The sequence below is a fragment of the Drosophila virilis genome, unplaced genomic scaffold, assembly GCF_030788295.1.
Source record: "Drosophila virilis strain 15010-1051.87 unplaced genomic scaffold, Dvir_AGI_RSII-ME tig00001611, whole genome shotgun sequence".
NCBI classification, from domain to species: Eukaryota; Metazoa; Arthropoda; class Insecta; order Diptera; family Drosophilidae; genus Drosophila; species Drosophila virilis.
The window spans coordinates 710,943-726,758 of NW_027212848.1; the positions used below are offsets into that span (position 1 = coordinate 710,943).

The window sequence follows — 15,816 nt, forward strand, 5'->3', positions numbered from 1 at the left end:
TTATTTAATGTATGTAAATTAATTATTAAATTAATTGTGTGAGTGCTCTGAAGGCGGTTGCCGAATGCAACCTAAATACATTGGTTAGATTAAACCAAAATTGATATTCAATTTGGTTAGAATAAATAAGCCCTGGACCTCGAGCCAGCTAAATGAAAAACAATTATTAAATGGAAAGGTCGCCAAACACAACATTTAATACTTAATAATATGTAAAAGAAAAACTTATTATTTATCTAAGATGTCACAGTCTGTTGTTGTTATCTGATGCCCTTAATTAATCAAAAAGTGGCTATGCAAATAGGTATTTGTTCTCATAGTTTTCTGTCATTGGTTTTCCCATAATTTAAAATGAATACAATTTTCACTTGCAGAGCAAATATTTGTTCATTGGTGACTACATTAAGTTTTTCGTGTATATATCATCGGCAACATCGCAGTTGTACATACTTTGCGGCAATGGAGATACATTAATACAACATGTGAGTATAAAATTAGTTTTCTACGACATAATATTTTTGTACCCACTTAATTAAAATGTTCTATAATACTAAAAATAACACCACTGCTTTAAATCTGTCGCAAAATGGAATTTTAGGAATTTAGTAGGAAATAAATGTTGGATCACCAAATTATAAAAGTACAAGACTAGGGGATACCCTGAATCATTTTCTACCAACACCAAATGCAGTTCGCGTTACGAGCTAATTGCTCAAAGACAGCAATAAAAAACAAGTAAGAGGTTCTAGTCGGGAGCTCCCGACTAGGGGATACCCTGAACCCTTTTCTTCCAACATTAAATGCATATATATATTCTATTTTAGAAGCTATATGTCAAGTTTGGTGACTCTAGCTCTTATTATTTACCAAAATTGCCCAAAAAACAGGATATCGATATCGATTGCTTGGAAACGGAGTAAGTTATCGATTATCGGAAACAAACTCAATCTGCGCGGGAACTAGGAGCATCTACATCTAAAAGTCTCTAGCTCTTATAGGTTCTGAGATCCTTCCGTTCATACATACATACGGACGGATGGATGGACGGACGGATAGACAGACGGACATGACTAGATAGACTCGGCTATTGGTGCTGATCAAGAATATATATACTTAATGGGGTCGGAGATGCTTCCTTCTGCCTGTTACATACATTTGGATTTTGCACAAATACAAAATACCCTTATACCCATTTTTAATGGGTTCAGGGTATAAAAAAAAAACATTTTTGAAATAAGTCCCTCCCAGTCGGTCTCAAACCCGTTGTGCCCGCGCTACGTGCCACCGCCTCAATTCGACAGCCATTAAAATAGCAATACATAAATACAGCACAGAAAACAAAACAAAACAATACAGACGCGTATGAAATTCTTGTAGAAATTCGAACAAACACTTAACAATATAAGCAAAGTTTTCTTTAATAACTTCCACATTTCTAAACCGATCTTAAGTTAATTTTCAACAGTAAATTCTCAAAAAGTTGCAATATATATATAAGAACAAGTAAGAGTTTTCTGAGATCCTTGCGTTCATACATACATACGGACGGACGGACGGACGGACGGACGGACGGACGGACGGACGGACGGACGTACGGACAGACAGACGGACATGGCTAGATCGACTCGGCTATTGATGCTGATCCAGAATATATATACTTTATGGCGTCGGAGATGTTTCCTTCTGCCTGTTACATACATTTGGATTTTGCACAATTACAATATACCCTTATACCCATTTTTAATGGGGTCATCTAGACTGGAAGACCTGCGGATAGCCATGCTAGACCTCAAGAGAAGTATCAAAAAAAGCAAATCCAGTTTCTTCCAGCAACTATGCGATGAGGCCGATATAAGCCTGTAAGGCACGGCGTACAAGGTCGTCACGAGACAGATTCATAGCCAGGGAATAATCTGCGTGACATATAGCTGAGGCACTGTTCCTCTAGCACCCACGATTGGAATCCGCCAACTTATCTCGTAGCACAGAGATAGCGTAGTACGTGTCGGCAGATGAAATGGTGGTGGCAACCAAACAATTAGGCGACAAGAAGCCCTAGGGCCAGATGGTGTGCCAAAAAAGATGCCAAAGGTAGCCATGCTGACGTAACTTGCCGAGACATACTAGTAGTCAACATGGTGTTTCGCGGGGATTGTAATATGTGTTTGTGTTTGTGTCTGTAGTGTGTGCGTAGTGGTTGTCTAGTTACTGTGAAGCACCGCTTGTCTTATACTGCACTAGCCGTGGGACTAGTCGTACCACTGGGCTAAGGAGAGCTACCGGTGTATAAATGATTTCGGAGGTCGAGCTCTTCTTACTTTTGCTACTTAGGATCGTCGAATGGGGCGTGGATTCTTACCCTGGTCATACTACACTGACACCATAAATGTATTATGTAAGTGCACTTTCTATAGTTATTATGAAAAGGTTAAAGAGTGAAACTGTATGTTCCACTTGAACGAATTAAAAGTTTTCAAACTGATAATAATAAATTAGAGTACTGAAGATGTTTGTAGTACCCTGTTCTCTAGTCATCCTACCTTGTCGGCACCTTTAAGCTGTCTTGGGCCGCCCGTAATTCTAGATTACTTCCGTTTTGATGGTTATGCCGTACCGGCGACGAACCCTTCGAAGAACCCTACATACAACTTGACAGCTGACCAAGTATTTATTTATTTCACTGCCAATTTTGGAAATTGGCCTCTATATCTTTATCAATTGATTAAAGCAAACTAGCAAATAAAGTGAAAGGAATCTGAATTTCTTAAATGGAAAATGAAAAATTAGCTGTTGTTGCGCAATTGAGTTTTTTCAATGGCTTTCACAAATAGAAAAAAATGACATTATTTTACTTCTTGTGTTCCAATTTGTTTCTATATCTGTTAAGAGTTACGAAAGGCAAGCAGACCCGAATTGGTGTGTACTTATTATTTAAGAACAATAATTTTGCATACGCAAGCGAACCCGAATTGGTACGTGTCAATTTAAGCGAAGCGACAATTGAATAATTATAATTTTGAGAAGTGCAAGTGGCCGATGTGTACCAAATGCATGAAGCGAACGAACTTGACTAACTCGACGCGCAGCATCGAGGCCTTCACATAAGTAATGCTGGGGCAATAAACCGATCGTTACAGTGAAGAGCGCCAGCTTAATGTAAATGCAATGCGATGATTTATCGAAATTTTTATCGATGATGTTAAAACTGGTGAAGTATTATGACCATAAGCAGCTGATATATCAACTAAGGCAAACGGCAACTTTAAGCAAGAAATTTAGTAATAAAATAATCCCACCGTATTTAGAATTTAAACATGGCGAAATCTCTAAAAGAGTACTTAAAATGGAGTCCGTACTTCGAGAGAGCAACTTTTAAGTTTTGGCAGAAAAACTTTACGGCGCTTACACAAATTAAAGCAATTCGATAAGCTGTTTATTTAAAGAATCGGTACTTTTGCCACTCACATGTTACCGACAGCCGGTGGAACACCAAAATGTGAAATTTAAAAATGTGATATTTCTTAAACCAGTGTACAGAGGCTATAAGATGGTGCTTTTATCAGTTGCGAGGGCGCTCCAGCTGTTTTGGCTCCGTCGTTTCTCCTGTTGCGGTGCGCAAAATGGCTACGCGAGCAACCCCCTCCTTTCCCACGATTATCTCCGTGATTCTTGCCAGTGGCCACCTTATTAATTCATTTATTTCTTTATTAATGGTCGACAATACGAGTCTTCCTCATTATTCAAAAGATTATATAAAAAATAATAGAATTATATGCTAAAAGCCTAGTTAAAGAATACAATTTTCTAAATAGCATCACCGGCCGATGGAGGTCTTTTATTTGCCAGTCCGGCCAGCTGTGCCCCTTTTCACTGCTAATTTCATAAAGAAAATACAATAAATAGGAAAAAAGAAAGTAAGAAGATTGTTAATAAAGTAAAGAAATGTAAGTTTGATATAAAGAGTGTTAAGTAGATAGGACAAAGAGAAAAGTAAAGTTATGTAATTGAAAATCACCGACCCAGTGTGGGAAAATTATTTTGGCCTGTCCCGCAAGCTATGCCCCTGCTCATAGCTGGGAATGGTCAGCGACTTCCCGAAGGTATCCTGAAAGCAATGATTTTATTAGGGGTAGAGAAAGTTCGGTAGAGAAAACGTGATTCAAACTAGTATAATTTTTAAATAGCACGCGAAAAGGATTGTGCGTAGCGTAGTCTGTTGTGCACGTAGATAGGAATAAAAGGCGATGATTTCTGGTTGGTCTAGCCGGAACAGAAAATTGAAGACGCCCTAGCAGAAAAGGAGAATCTATGTCGCCAATAATCAACTTATGTAAAAGGACAACACCGAGAATTGTCATACGGTTGGTTGGAAGTTTGAGAAGAAGCAGCCAGCTGGAGTAGGATGGCAACCGAAGATTAGGGTCCCAATTTAAACGTCGTAAGGCAAAAAGCACAAATTGCTTCTGAACAGATTCAATACAATAATTGCTATTGTTATATTGTGGAGGCCAGATGCAAGAGCAGTATTCAAGGATAGGACGAACAAGAGAGATGTACAGAAGTTTTGCTATTTAAGGATCGCTAAACTCTTAAGACCATCGTTTAATGAATACAAGTACACCTTTTGCCTCATTAGCGATGGTATCTATGTGAAGATTGAAACAGAGTTCAGAATCAAAAATAACGCCTAGATCCTTAACTGTTAGTATACGTTGCAAAGGGATATTGTCGATTGTATAACTGACAATATAAGGTGTAGTACGATTAAATGTCATAAACATACACCTTGAACAATTTAGATGCAATTGATTGGCCGAACAGCGTCACCATTACTCTTTGGGTCCTACCTTTTAAATAAGAATTAATCCAAAGTAAAAGAGATGGAGGGAAACCTATTCGGTCAAGTTTAAAAAGTAAAATGTCATGGTTCACAGAGTCAAACGCCTTACTGAAGTCAGTGTAAATGACATCAGTTTGCATTTTCGAAAGGAAAGCATCATTTACCAAGGAAGTAAACTGAAGCAGATTGGTCGTAGTTGACCGTTCCTTAACGAATCCATTTTAAACAGGGGAAACAACTGATTTGCTGAAATGCTGCAAATTCGAAGTGATTATTTTTTAAAATAATTGAGGAAGAGCGGTCAGTTTTGCAGTGCCCCTGTAGTTTTGTATATCTGACTTCCCACCTTTCGTGTGAGATTTTAAAGAGTTTATAGCTAATAGGGGGCTGGAGTGTGAAATAATGGGAGGAGGTATAGAACTAGCGGAACAAATAGTATAAGGGTAAGAGTTTGTATTACGACAGACTGACGGGTAAGATGATTGGAAAAAATTAGCAAAGAGGTTAGCAGAATCAGTGTCATTGCTAGCTTGACCCATCCCACGAGAAAAAGAAGATGGCAAACTTGAAGATTTACGCTTCAAGTTTACAAAATTATAAAATTGTCTCGGATTTTGGATAAATTGCCTTTTACAACGAGTTAGATACTTCTCATAGCATTGAGAATTAAAAAGAAAGAAGTTCGACTTGGCTATGGAATATTTAGCCAAGTCGTACACAAATTAGACTTTTAAAAGTTTTTAAAATAATAAGATTTTACAAGTAGTCGAAGGAATTGACTTGGGAATACAGTTTATTGTGATATAAAAAAAATTAATCGCAGTATTCATATCAACCGAGTAATATAAGAAAGACCAATCGGTTGCATAAATAAGCTGATTCGGCAAAGAATAATTTCCTTTGCGAAAGCAATAGCGGGGCTTATTGGCTGATGAGCACGAAATTAAAGGATTACAATTTAGGAGGGGACCTAGGCACATTAGAAATAAGGTGGTCGTTAACATATACAAGGTCAAGTGTTCTATTCAAATGATTATAAATTGACTTGATTTGAAACAACGAAAGATTAAGCATGCAGTATATGAAATCGTGCTGTGCTGAGGGCACTAGATAATTTTCAGCAGTGAATAATGACCAAGAGATGTTCGGCATATTAAAATCACCCTTACTTCTTAAATACAAGTAATATGTTTCAAATAAACTTGAATATCCCACAAAAGCATGTTACATAGATATTCCGTGTAGGAAAAGACACCTTAACTGAGACAATCTCAGCGTCAGTAGGCGTACTAAAACAGAATAGTTCAGACTGGAGAGTGGCTTTAACGGCAATTAACACCCCACCACCTCGAGTCGGCCGATCATTTCTATACAAAATAAAGTTATTCGGTAAGATCTCAAAATCAGATACGGTTGAGTTTAACCGTGTTTCTGAAAATGCTATTATATCCGAATCGAAGGAAGTGCTGGCCATGAAAAGATTTTTAAGCTTTGAAATGAGACCTCTGACATTCTGATAATGAATAAAGATTTGGTCAGAAGATGAAGCTAGTTTTTTGGGGCAGAAATGGTACCCTGTATTGAAGGGACTGAAAGGGTGACAGGCTGGTTACGCTTTTTAGGCTTGAACTCGTGAGCAATCATGTGTGGAGGCCAAAATTTGGGATCACAAATGATTGGGAACATGTCATATAAAACAATTATTTTGAATTATGATATTTCACGAGGGGGGGAGAAATTAAATTTGGCTATTGACACGCTAGCAGAAGATTGGCTAGGGGTTGAACCAGGGGTAATTGGACAGTCGCTTGGAGAAGGCGATAAAGACAACATTGGAGATACATCCAAGTTGCTAGAAAGAGACAAGAAAGGCGTAGGTGTCTGAACTGACGCAGAGGGCAATTGCAAAAGTTAAGGCTCCAACCGGCGATTGGTTGGAGACTCGAATTTGTATTTGCCAAGCAACTCAAAACTCGAGTCAAAATTACTAGAGAGCTGCTTAGCCACATTATTCAATTTTAAGAATTGATTTCTTACAGAATTATACATTCTGGAGAAGTCAATTTGTTTGTCGATGCATTCTGGGCACGACTAACGCAAGCCGCCGCAGCCCTTCTTGGCAGTTGCAGCGATCTTGTCGCAATCACGCCCAGTGAGACCTGCACATTTAGCATGCATCATATTCTCACACAGCCAGCAATTAACAAATTGCGGCAGTGCAGAATCATCAGCGTGCTTAAACGTGCACGGTTTCTTACAGCACGACATTATTATTATTTGCATATGCAAGCTGCGAGAGCGCAGAGCAAAACAAAAACGGTGCACAAGAGCAAGTTAACACTCAAAAAAAAAAAACTATTCGTACACAAGCAAATTGCTTGGAGCGAAAAGCAATGGCAAAAAGTTTGCGAAAGCGCTATGCACAAGCAGAAATATGCAGCAGCGAACACACACACAAACTAGTGTATGCTCAGGGGAGCACCAAATCGAAAGAATTAAAACAGGCAATAAAAACAACACGGAACTGACGCCGCGTTTTATAAATGCAATAATTAACAGACTTACGCTGCACAACAGATAACACTTTGCTCAATTTATAAAAGCTTTTTAAATAAAGCACCGAAAAAATTGCAACATTTTGAAATAAAAACCAAGATTAAAGCGCACAAGTATATAAAAATCTTGGTGCACAAGTAAAACAAATCAATCAATCTCAACTGAGAACTCTCTCTTTTTGTCTTAGAGGCGGCAGATTTTCATCCATTACGAGGACTATGTCGTTGACGCATAGGCCCGGTTTCGGAGCACGCGAGTTGGAGCGCTGCTAAAGCAGCATTAGGTTTTCTTCACGCCAGCGAGATCAAAACAATTGCTGGAGCTATGTAACGAGTTGCCAGTCAGGCAACTCAACGAACAATGAGCTGGGTCCACCAATCAAGAAATAGGCTCATCTAGATCTGCTAGATCTTCTGAAAGAAGAAACAATGGCCTGGAGTTAATTATTGATGCTATATGGCAGACTATAGTGCGATGCTCTTCGAAGTTGAGACCACGAGAGCCAACAGCACGATAAAAATGACGCTTCGCGGTTTTCACTGCTGCTGTCAAATGCGGGGGGTATACATTTTCAATCAATGGAGTCGGCCATGTAAAACTTGTGCATTTAATCAATGTGATTGCGACTATTGAAAAGACGCTTGATGGCGAGCTTCTAAATCCAGCGAAGAGTTTTTCAAGCGCCCATCAACTCTAAGAATTCTGAAATCATCCCAAAACGGGTTAAGTGATACGATACAACTGGACGGCTTAACAGTGCTTCTCGATTAGAATGATTGGATCTCTTTCCACAGGTGTGCTCTCTGGACGACCTTTAGTAAGAGTTGGGTGCCATATTGTATATCACACTTTGTTAGTCCAGGATGCCTGCTTCTGTGTATGAATTTAACAGTTGTGATTGTTTTCAGAAAAAGAGCTGACAGCTGGCTGATGGTCGTCGAGAAAGGAAGAAGACACAAGCTTCATATGCTTCAACGTTGGCGTCGCAGAAGCCGTGAACTTCTTACTCTGCTGCAGGTTTTGACACGAGACGAGGAAATTTAAGAAACTGTGCCTTCTCAAAACTGCAGCAAAGATCATGCCAAGCGGTTGCTAGTGATAATGGCAGGTTTTAGTCTCACTCAAGCTTCTCCTTTCAGATTTTAGCCTTGGCGATTACTGGCCCTTTGAGTCCAAGCGGGTCATACAAGCGAGCTATGGTCGACAGTATTGATCTTTTGCATGGTTTAGATTTCTGCTAAATGGACGAAAGGGAAAACATTATCGATCCGACGCTGAGTCCCAAGCGAGTCCAAGAGTTTCGGTGATGTCGCTACCATCATCAAACTTTAGAGAAGATTTTCTGTCCTCTTCGGGTATCCCTTCCAGTACAGCAGCATTGTTTGAGCACCACCTTTGCAACTTGACGCCCCCACTTGTTAAGATTCCAGCCGTCTGATTAAGAATTCCCTTCGCTTCTTGAATTGGGTCACCCTTTGAAATGAGGTCATTAACGTAGAAGTCACGACGCAGAATCCCAGATCCAATTGGAAAGTTAGTTTTCTCATCCATAGACAGCTGATGCATAACACGGTCAGAGAGGAATGAAGCTGGCTTTGTTCCGTATGTAATTGTTTCCAGCTTAAAAATCTTTACATCGTGTTCAGGCGAGCCTCGCCATAGAATATAATGGAGAAAATCATCCGGTGCGTACGCAGCGATACATTTTTCCAATATCTCCTGTTAGGGCGAAAATGAAATTACGAAAACGAGGAAGGATATGTAGCAGCGAGCTCTGTTCATTTAATGAATTACCTGACGAGGTAGCTGCTGCGCCCTCGAAAACGACTCTCAACGTTTTCGTTGCACTGTCTTCTTTAAAGGCACAGTGATGAGGTAGAAAATATTAAAATAAATCCTATAGACATATGACCGAGATCCAAGTATTCCTTAAGAATGTTTGAATATTGAATCTTCAGGTCTGGACGTTTTTGCAGTTTGCACTCCACGGTCAGGAACCGACGAAAATCTTGCTGGTATGACGTCCCCTGACATTTCAAACTTCGCTTGAAAGGTAAACGAACTGAATATTGGCCACTAGGCGATCTGACATGAGTCCTTACGAAAGATTCTTCACAAATATTTTCTTCCTTTGAAGTGGTGGGTGTAATTTCCAAGCAGGACTCTATCTCCGAAAATCTTCGCACCAATACATCATTTGAAGACACGGTAGCCTGGGAGAAACCTTATCTGTCCGACGCTGAGAAGATCGTAGCTCCCTGAAGCAAGTCCACGCATTGGGGCTTAAAGAAAGACGGATCTGCAACTTTTAAGTTATCGGGAATGTTCCAATTTGTCGTGGTGATACTAAAACTCGGTTGACTATCGGTTACCAGTGCGAGCATGTTAAGTATTCAGAAACTTGAGAATGTATTGTGATAGTGACAGTGTTTCCTTTTGCTTCAAAATGAGAACCTCCTAGAAAAGAAACAATAGTTAAGGAGTTGTGCTTCTTTAGCTGAAGCTGTTGGGCAAGGCGCGACCTTATAAGGTGAAGCTGAGACATCACTACTGAAATACTGGGCAAAAAGAGAGGTGAATGTAGATGGCGACGACTTATCGAAAGACGGACGCTATCGACGATGAATCAGCAGGCATAGTCAGCTGACCAGACGGAAATAGAGAACTATTATTATTTAAATCCAGAATGATGTTTCGTCCCGCAAGTCCGACAAAGCTGCATGATCGCAATCGATGGCCCTTTTTTAGGCTATTCAAGCATAATGCAAATAGTTTTGCCTCCCTAAGCCGTAATGCAGTGGTCAAATTTCCATATCGGGAACAATTATATATACCATGACCAGTCCAATTTGTTTCTATAGTTGTTAAAAGTTACTAAAGTCAGGCAGACCCGAATTGGTCCGAATTGGTACGTGCCAGGATATCGACATCGATTGCTTGGAAACGGAGTACGTTATCGATTATCGGAAATAAACTCGATCTGCGCGGAAACTAGGAGCACCTACATCTAAAATTTCAAGTCTCTAGCTCTTATAGGTTCTGAGATCCTCGCGTTCACGGACGGACGGACGGATAGACGGACGGACAGACAGACGGACATGGCTAGATTGACTCGGCTATTGATGCTGATCAAGAATATATATACTTTATGGCGTCAGAGATGCTTCCTTCTGGCTGCTACATACATTTGGATTTTGCACAAATACAATATGCCCATATACCCATTTTTAATGGGTTCAGGGTATAATAATGCTGCTCTTATCAGTTGCGAGGACGCTCCAGCTGTTTTGGCTGCGTAGCCAGACAGCTGTCTTGCCATGACTTAACAATGGTCGCAAACAGGCATACGAATTCGGGCTATTCTTTTTTGGGCATTTTTACAAAAATGGTGAATGTGTCTTAAAACTAAATAGAAATTGCACCGCTATTAAAATATAGATAGAAAATGTATATGTTTAATTAATCAAGATAACGGCTGCGATACTTTACGAATGGAATGACACGTTCACTTCATCTTATGTCACACCCTTCCGCCAGTCTCAGCTGACTTTATGCCACAGGAGCTTATGAAAGGCTTGCAAGCACTAGCCAGCGTCGGTACCGTGGCGGCTGCATCGGACGGAAAAATGTTGGCGACGGTTCAGGTGTTGTTGCCAATGGCATCAAGGTAGGGCTTGTAGGTCTCAGCCTTCGTGTCACGTGGGCGTGAACAGCTCTGGCTCTTCCAAAAAATAACTATCATGGGATAGTTTGACCGCCGGTCTCATCCGCAACTGTAAGAGTACACGGAAGGGAAGCAGCACGAATCCGGTAGCAAAAGCCAGCCGGTCACGTGGCTTACTTTTGGCTGTAACACAAATTTTGGTTAACTTCAATATCACTCCCATCCCAATATCACCTTTCACTATTTATTCGGCTCGCCATTCAAAGCTTGTATGATGTGGAAATGATCGCTTTGTGGCTGTCTCTTGAGCTTTGCTTTTTACAAAAGAACGGGGTCTTACATAACCCTCACGAATTAGAAACACTGTTTCAAACTAAATTGTGCAGTTGCTAATCGAATAAGACCGAGGATTCCGGTAAACTGGTGTGATTGTTCTTTCGTCTTCTTTGCGCTGCGTGCAGGTGCTTGTACGTGGGAGAGTGAAAATGAGCACGGGAGCGTATGCACATGCCGTCGTATTGACTTCCCCCTGAAGGGAAACGAATTTGCCTGATCATGTGCCGCTTAACAAGAAATGGGTAGCGAGAGGTATATCCGAACACTAACCAACTTGGTCATTAATTTGAAAGTCTCATCTGAAGAACTCATAATCTGAAGAAGACTGAGGTCATTGCCAAGTTGAGCTTACACTTCGTTATCTTTTAAATGATATACTCCCATAGACTCCTGATTCATTTTGAAGCTCTTTATAGTATGAACTAAGTTTTTTTTATTACTTTGGCTGTCAAGAATACTGGTGCTGGATTACTACTGAACTTCTTTCGAGCATTGCTTTGCGCATAATTCCGGGCACAGACAGTATTGCAAATCTTCAATTGAATGGTTCTACTTCGTAGATTGTATTTTCTAGCATTCTCCTCATGAGTGACATATACATTCTCTTTGGCTTTGGTGCGTGGAAGCTGTAATACATCGGGGCGACTTCATGAAATGTCATCGGGCAGGACATTAGGTTTGCGGAAGAGCTCATAATCTTTGCCATAAGCTACGATGTATAGTAGCTTTCAGTGAGCCACTAATTTCGCTTAGATTTTCGTCCCAGTGCGTATGGTCTTTACCGACATACTCTCTGATTGCTACCAGCACTAATAAGTAGATTAAGACGTTCGTTAGGGTTAGCCTGTGGAATTGCGGTGCGTAGCTGCGATATTCCAAATCCAGTAAGAAAGGCTTTTAAGTATCCATATCTGAACTTGTAACCATTGTCCATCAATACAGTTTCTGGAACTCCTAAAGGATAGAAGACGAAATTTTCTAGGTGTTCACAGATTTTGTTCGATGTGAACTTTCTTAACGGCTGCAAGAAATGAAAGGAGACCTATATTCCCTTCATTTGAACGTGGGCCCATGTGGCCTAAAAGATCGATATAAAACTTTTGGAAGGGTCTATCCGACGTCATTGGTTTGCCCATCGGCGGTCTCAAAATTGCATTCGGACTTTTGGTTAGCCGGGAAGTAGAACAATTATAAACGTAGTTTCGAATATTGGTAACCATGCCAGGCCAATAAACATGTTGTTTTAGTTTCTCGGTCTTCTTGCCTGTACCACAATGTACTGAGTCAGGTGGATTGTGCCTCCGATACAATACGTCAGCTCTAAGCTCATCTGCAATACAGAGCTTTCAAGAGTCAAACTACTGCTTAGCATGCTTAGCTCGCATGTTCGGTATGCTTGTTAGCCAGATTATCTATAACCTCCAAATCTGCTAGTCTTGATACATTTTTATTGATTCGATTCTTCAGTCGGAGATAATCGGTTGAACCGAATTCTTGAGAGGTCAAGTCGCCTATTGAGCCAGATTCGGAAAATTCGATAATTTCGTTTTCATCTCGACGCGATAGAGTATCTGCCACAACATTCTCTGCGCCTCTACGTTGCTGTATCGAAAATGAAAAACCTTGCAGACCTATAGACCAGTGAGCTAATCGCGCCGACAAGTCTTTTTGATTCATTAACCACTGCAGAGTGAGGCATATGCATACACACATTTTTTTTTGAGCTGTAAGGATTTTAAAATAAAATATATATATTAAGAAAACGCATAATCTGCAGCGACGTTGTGCGCTGAGCGAGACGCGGCTTCTTACTAAATGTTCGGATTTTGAAGCCGGCGATCGGCTGCCACTCACAGCAGTCTTACTCTGTCTGACAACACTAAAATGGTCGCAGGTACCCTTGGGGTTACTTCGTTTCGATTTTTGTTTTTGTTTCCATAAAACGGCCCATTTGGTATGTCTATAAATTGTATGGTAAGTGCTATAACTTTATCCGCATGCGTTCTTAACTGTCCATATCCGATTGTAAAGCCAAGGTACTTTATCTCATAAGGTACAGAACTTGGATTTGGCGATATGAATGGTCAAGTTCGCGCGTCGCAGATAGCTGGCTATTTCTCTTAAGAGTGTCGTTTGAGACTGAAAGTCATCAGAATGTAGCAGAAGGTCATCTAAATAGACGAAAACTCTTGTGCGTAAGTGCCCTGGGTTCACCTCATCCATCAATCGGCAAAGTGTCTGAGCTGCATTACAAAGTCCGAATGACATGACTTTGTATTGGTACAGCGGACGGTTGCGCTCGGTAAATACTGTGTATTGACGTGATTTCTCTTCGAGTGGTATTTGCAGGATACCGTCATTGTGCGGAACTGGGTAAGCGTCTTTGCGAGAAAATTTGTTCCAGATTGCTCGCATTCGTAAAGTTGAACAGTTGGGTGGCTTATGTCGCTCACAGATGTCTTCTTTACCAAAAATACGGTTTATATTAGATATAGTGCGCTAATCTGACATGAAAGGGTATGTGTAGCTTACTTGTGGGATACACTAATTGGTTAAGACCTGCTGTAACGTCAGGGCACAGTTGGAATAAGGGCCTGCTCGAAGAAGTTTTGTTTTACTTGGTTGGATACGACAGCACAGATGTTGTCTGCGCGTCCGCTTTGCTGTTTTCCGGCGGATGGCATACCTTGGAATTGGGGTCAAAGATGTCTTTGGACCCGCATCCATAAATCAAAATATGGTTCTCTGTTCAAGACAGTGGACATAGCGATGACAGAATATACCGCAGCTCCAAATACCATTATGCTGTATTGCAGAAACTTCAAATTGCTCAGCTACTTTTGAGATGAAGGGACGGTATGATCTGACTGTTTGAGCTTTCCGTAGTCGCGCTAGCATGGCTATATTTAGATGCATCAGCTCATAGCGAAGCGATGGCTTAAGACGCCGCACCAAAAGATGAACTAATGATTCTTAATTCATTTCAACCTCCAATTGAAATTCTTCAAAAGCTTCCCTATCTCCTTGCCGTCTAGCGTTTATGGCTTCCCAGATATCCATATCAGTTTCTATATTATCGAGCTTCTTTCGAAATTCCTGTTTAAATTTGGATTGCTACGATGGAATTTCCAAAACCACGCGTTAGCTTTGCCTCTAAGGAGCCAATGCAAATGGTCGCACAAAAGACTGTAGTTGTCATATAAAATTTTGCATTGCCATAGAGCGGACACGGTATAAAAAATCTTCAGTAGATAATCTGTCTCTGGCTGCGGCAAACTTTGAAAGCCAGCTCTGAATTATCTTCGACACCTTCTTGGGCGGAATATTCGGATAAGCTGGCCTCGACTTTCACCCGTATTAGTTGAAGGCGCAACTCTCTCTGTTGAGGGAGTTGGTTGGGACACCACTGTATCTAGACGGATAGCAGCCATTTGCGTTTTGGTTATTTCAGCCAACCTCTGCATCATTTGTTATCGTCTAGTCGCAAGCGATTTCGAATATAATATCAAAAAAGCTGTTGCAAGTTCTTAATGAGGACCTTTGAACTTCTTACAAATGCAGCCACTGTAACATTTGAATGGTGCTTGCGAACTGGCAGATCCGTTATGGTCGATCAACCCAGTGGACTGAGTTGTAATCGCGTTTCCGCGGACGGATGTCTGGGCTCGATAACATCGAATTTTTTGTTGGCTTTTCGGGCCCCACGTTGGACGATAATTACTTTATGTATGTGTGCATAATGTGTGCCTAGCTCTTGTGGCCCACCGCTTGTCTTGTACGGCACTAGCTGTTGGGCTAGGTGTACCACTGACAGGAGGTCTACCGGTGTATAGATGATTTCGGGGGTCGTGCACTTCTTACTTTTGCCACTTAAGCTCGTCTGATGGGGCGTAGATTCTTCCCAGGTCATGCTCTACTAACACTATAAATGTAATAAGAGGCAAAATGGTGAATCTGTATGCTCCACTTGAAGGAATTTATAATTGTCAAACTGATAGTTTATTACATAGGTGTTGACGGAGTAAGCGAATCGTGCATACGGCTGTCCCGGGGCATCAGTATCTTACAAAAACTTTTACCTCTACACCGTGAAGAAAAAAAAAAAAAAAACGAGACCGAAATTGTTTTCTTCTAGTGCGGACGCATTTTATTACTGCTCCGTGCGAAAATAAACCAGTCAGTGATTTTCCTAGAAAATTATAGTGAAGTTAGTGCATGTGCGCAATAAACTATGTCATATGCCTAATACATAGTGCAGTTCAGTCCTGGGGTGGGACTGTCGTCTCCTTGGTGTGTTTTTTGTGAGCTTCTGTAAAAAAATGTAGTAGCCGTCTTGTGAAGCTATTTATGCAATTGGTTGCATTCACTTAAACAGCTGTGTGCTGCCTATCGCAGTTCACAACCAGCTGATCTGGACTGT

At 40.7% G+C, this 15,816-nt stretch overlaps 1 long non-coding RNA gene across 1 annotated transcript in view; it reads left to right on the forward strand.

Annotated features, from left to right (window-relative positions):
* The first annotated feature begins 381 nt into the window (after positions 1-381).
* Positions 382-15,816, forward strand: part of LOC138911572 (uncharacterized) — a 130,786-nt gene continuing 115,351 nt past the window's right edge. Inside the window, exon 1 of the long non-coding RNA XR_011417309.1 lies at positions 382-482. This is a non-coding gene — a long non-coding RNA (uncharacterized lncRNA). The remainder of the gene's footprint in view (positions 483-15,816) is intronic.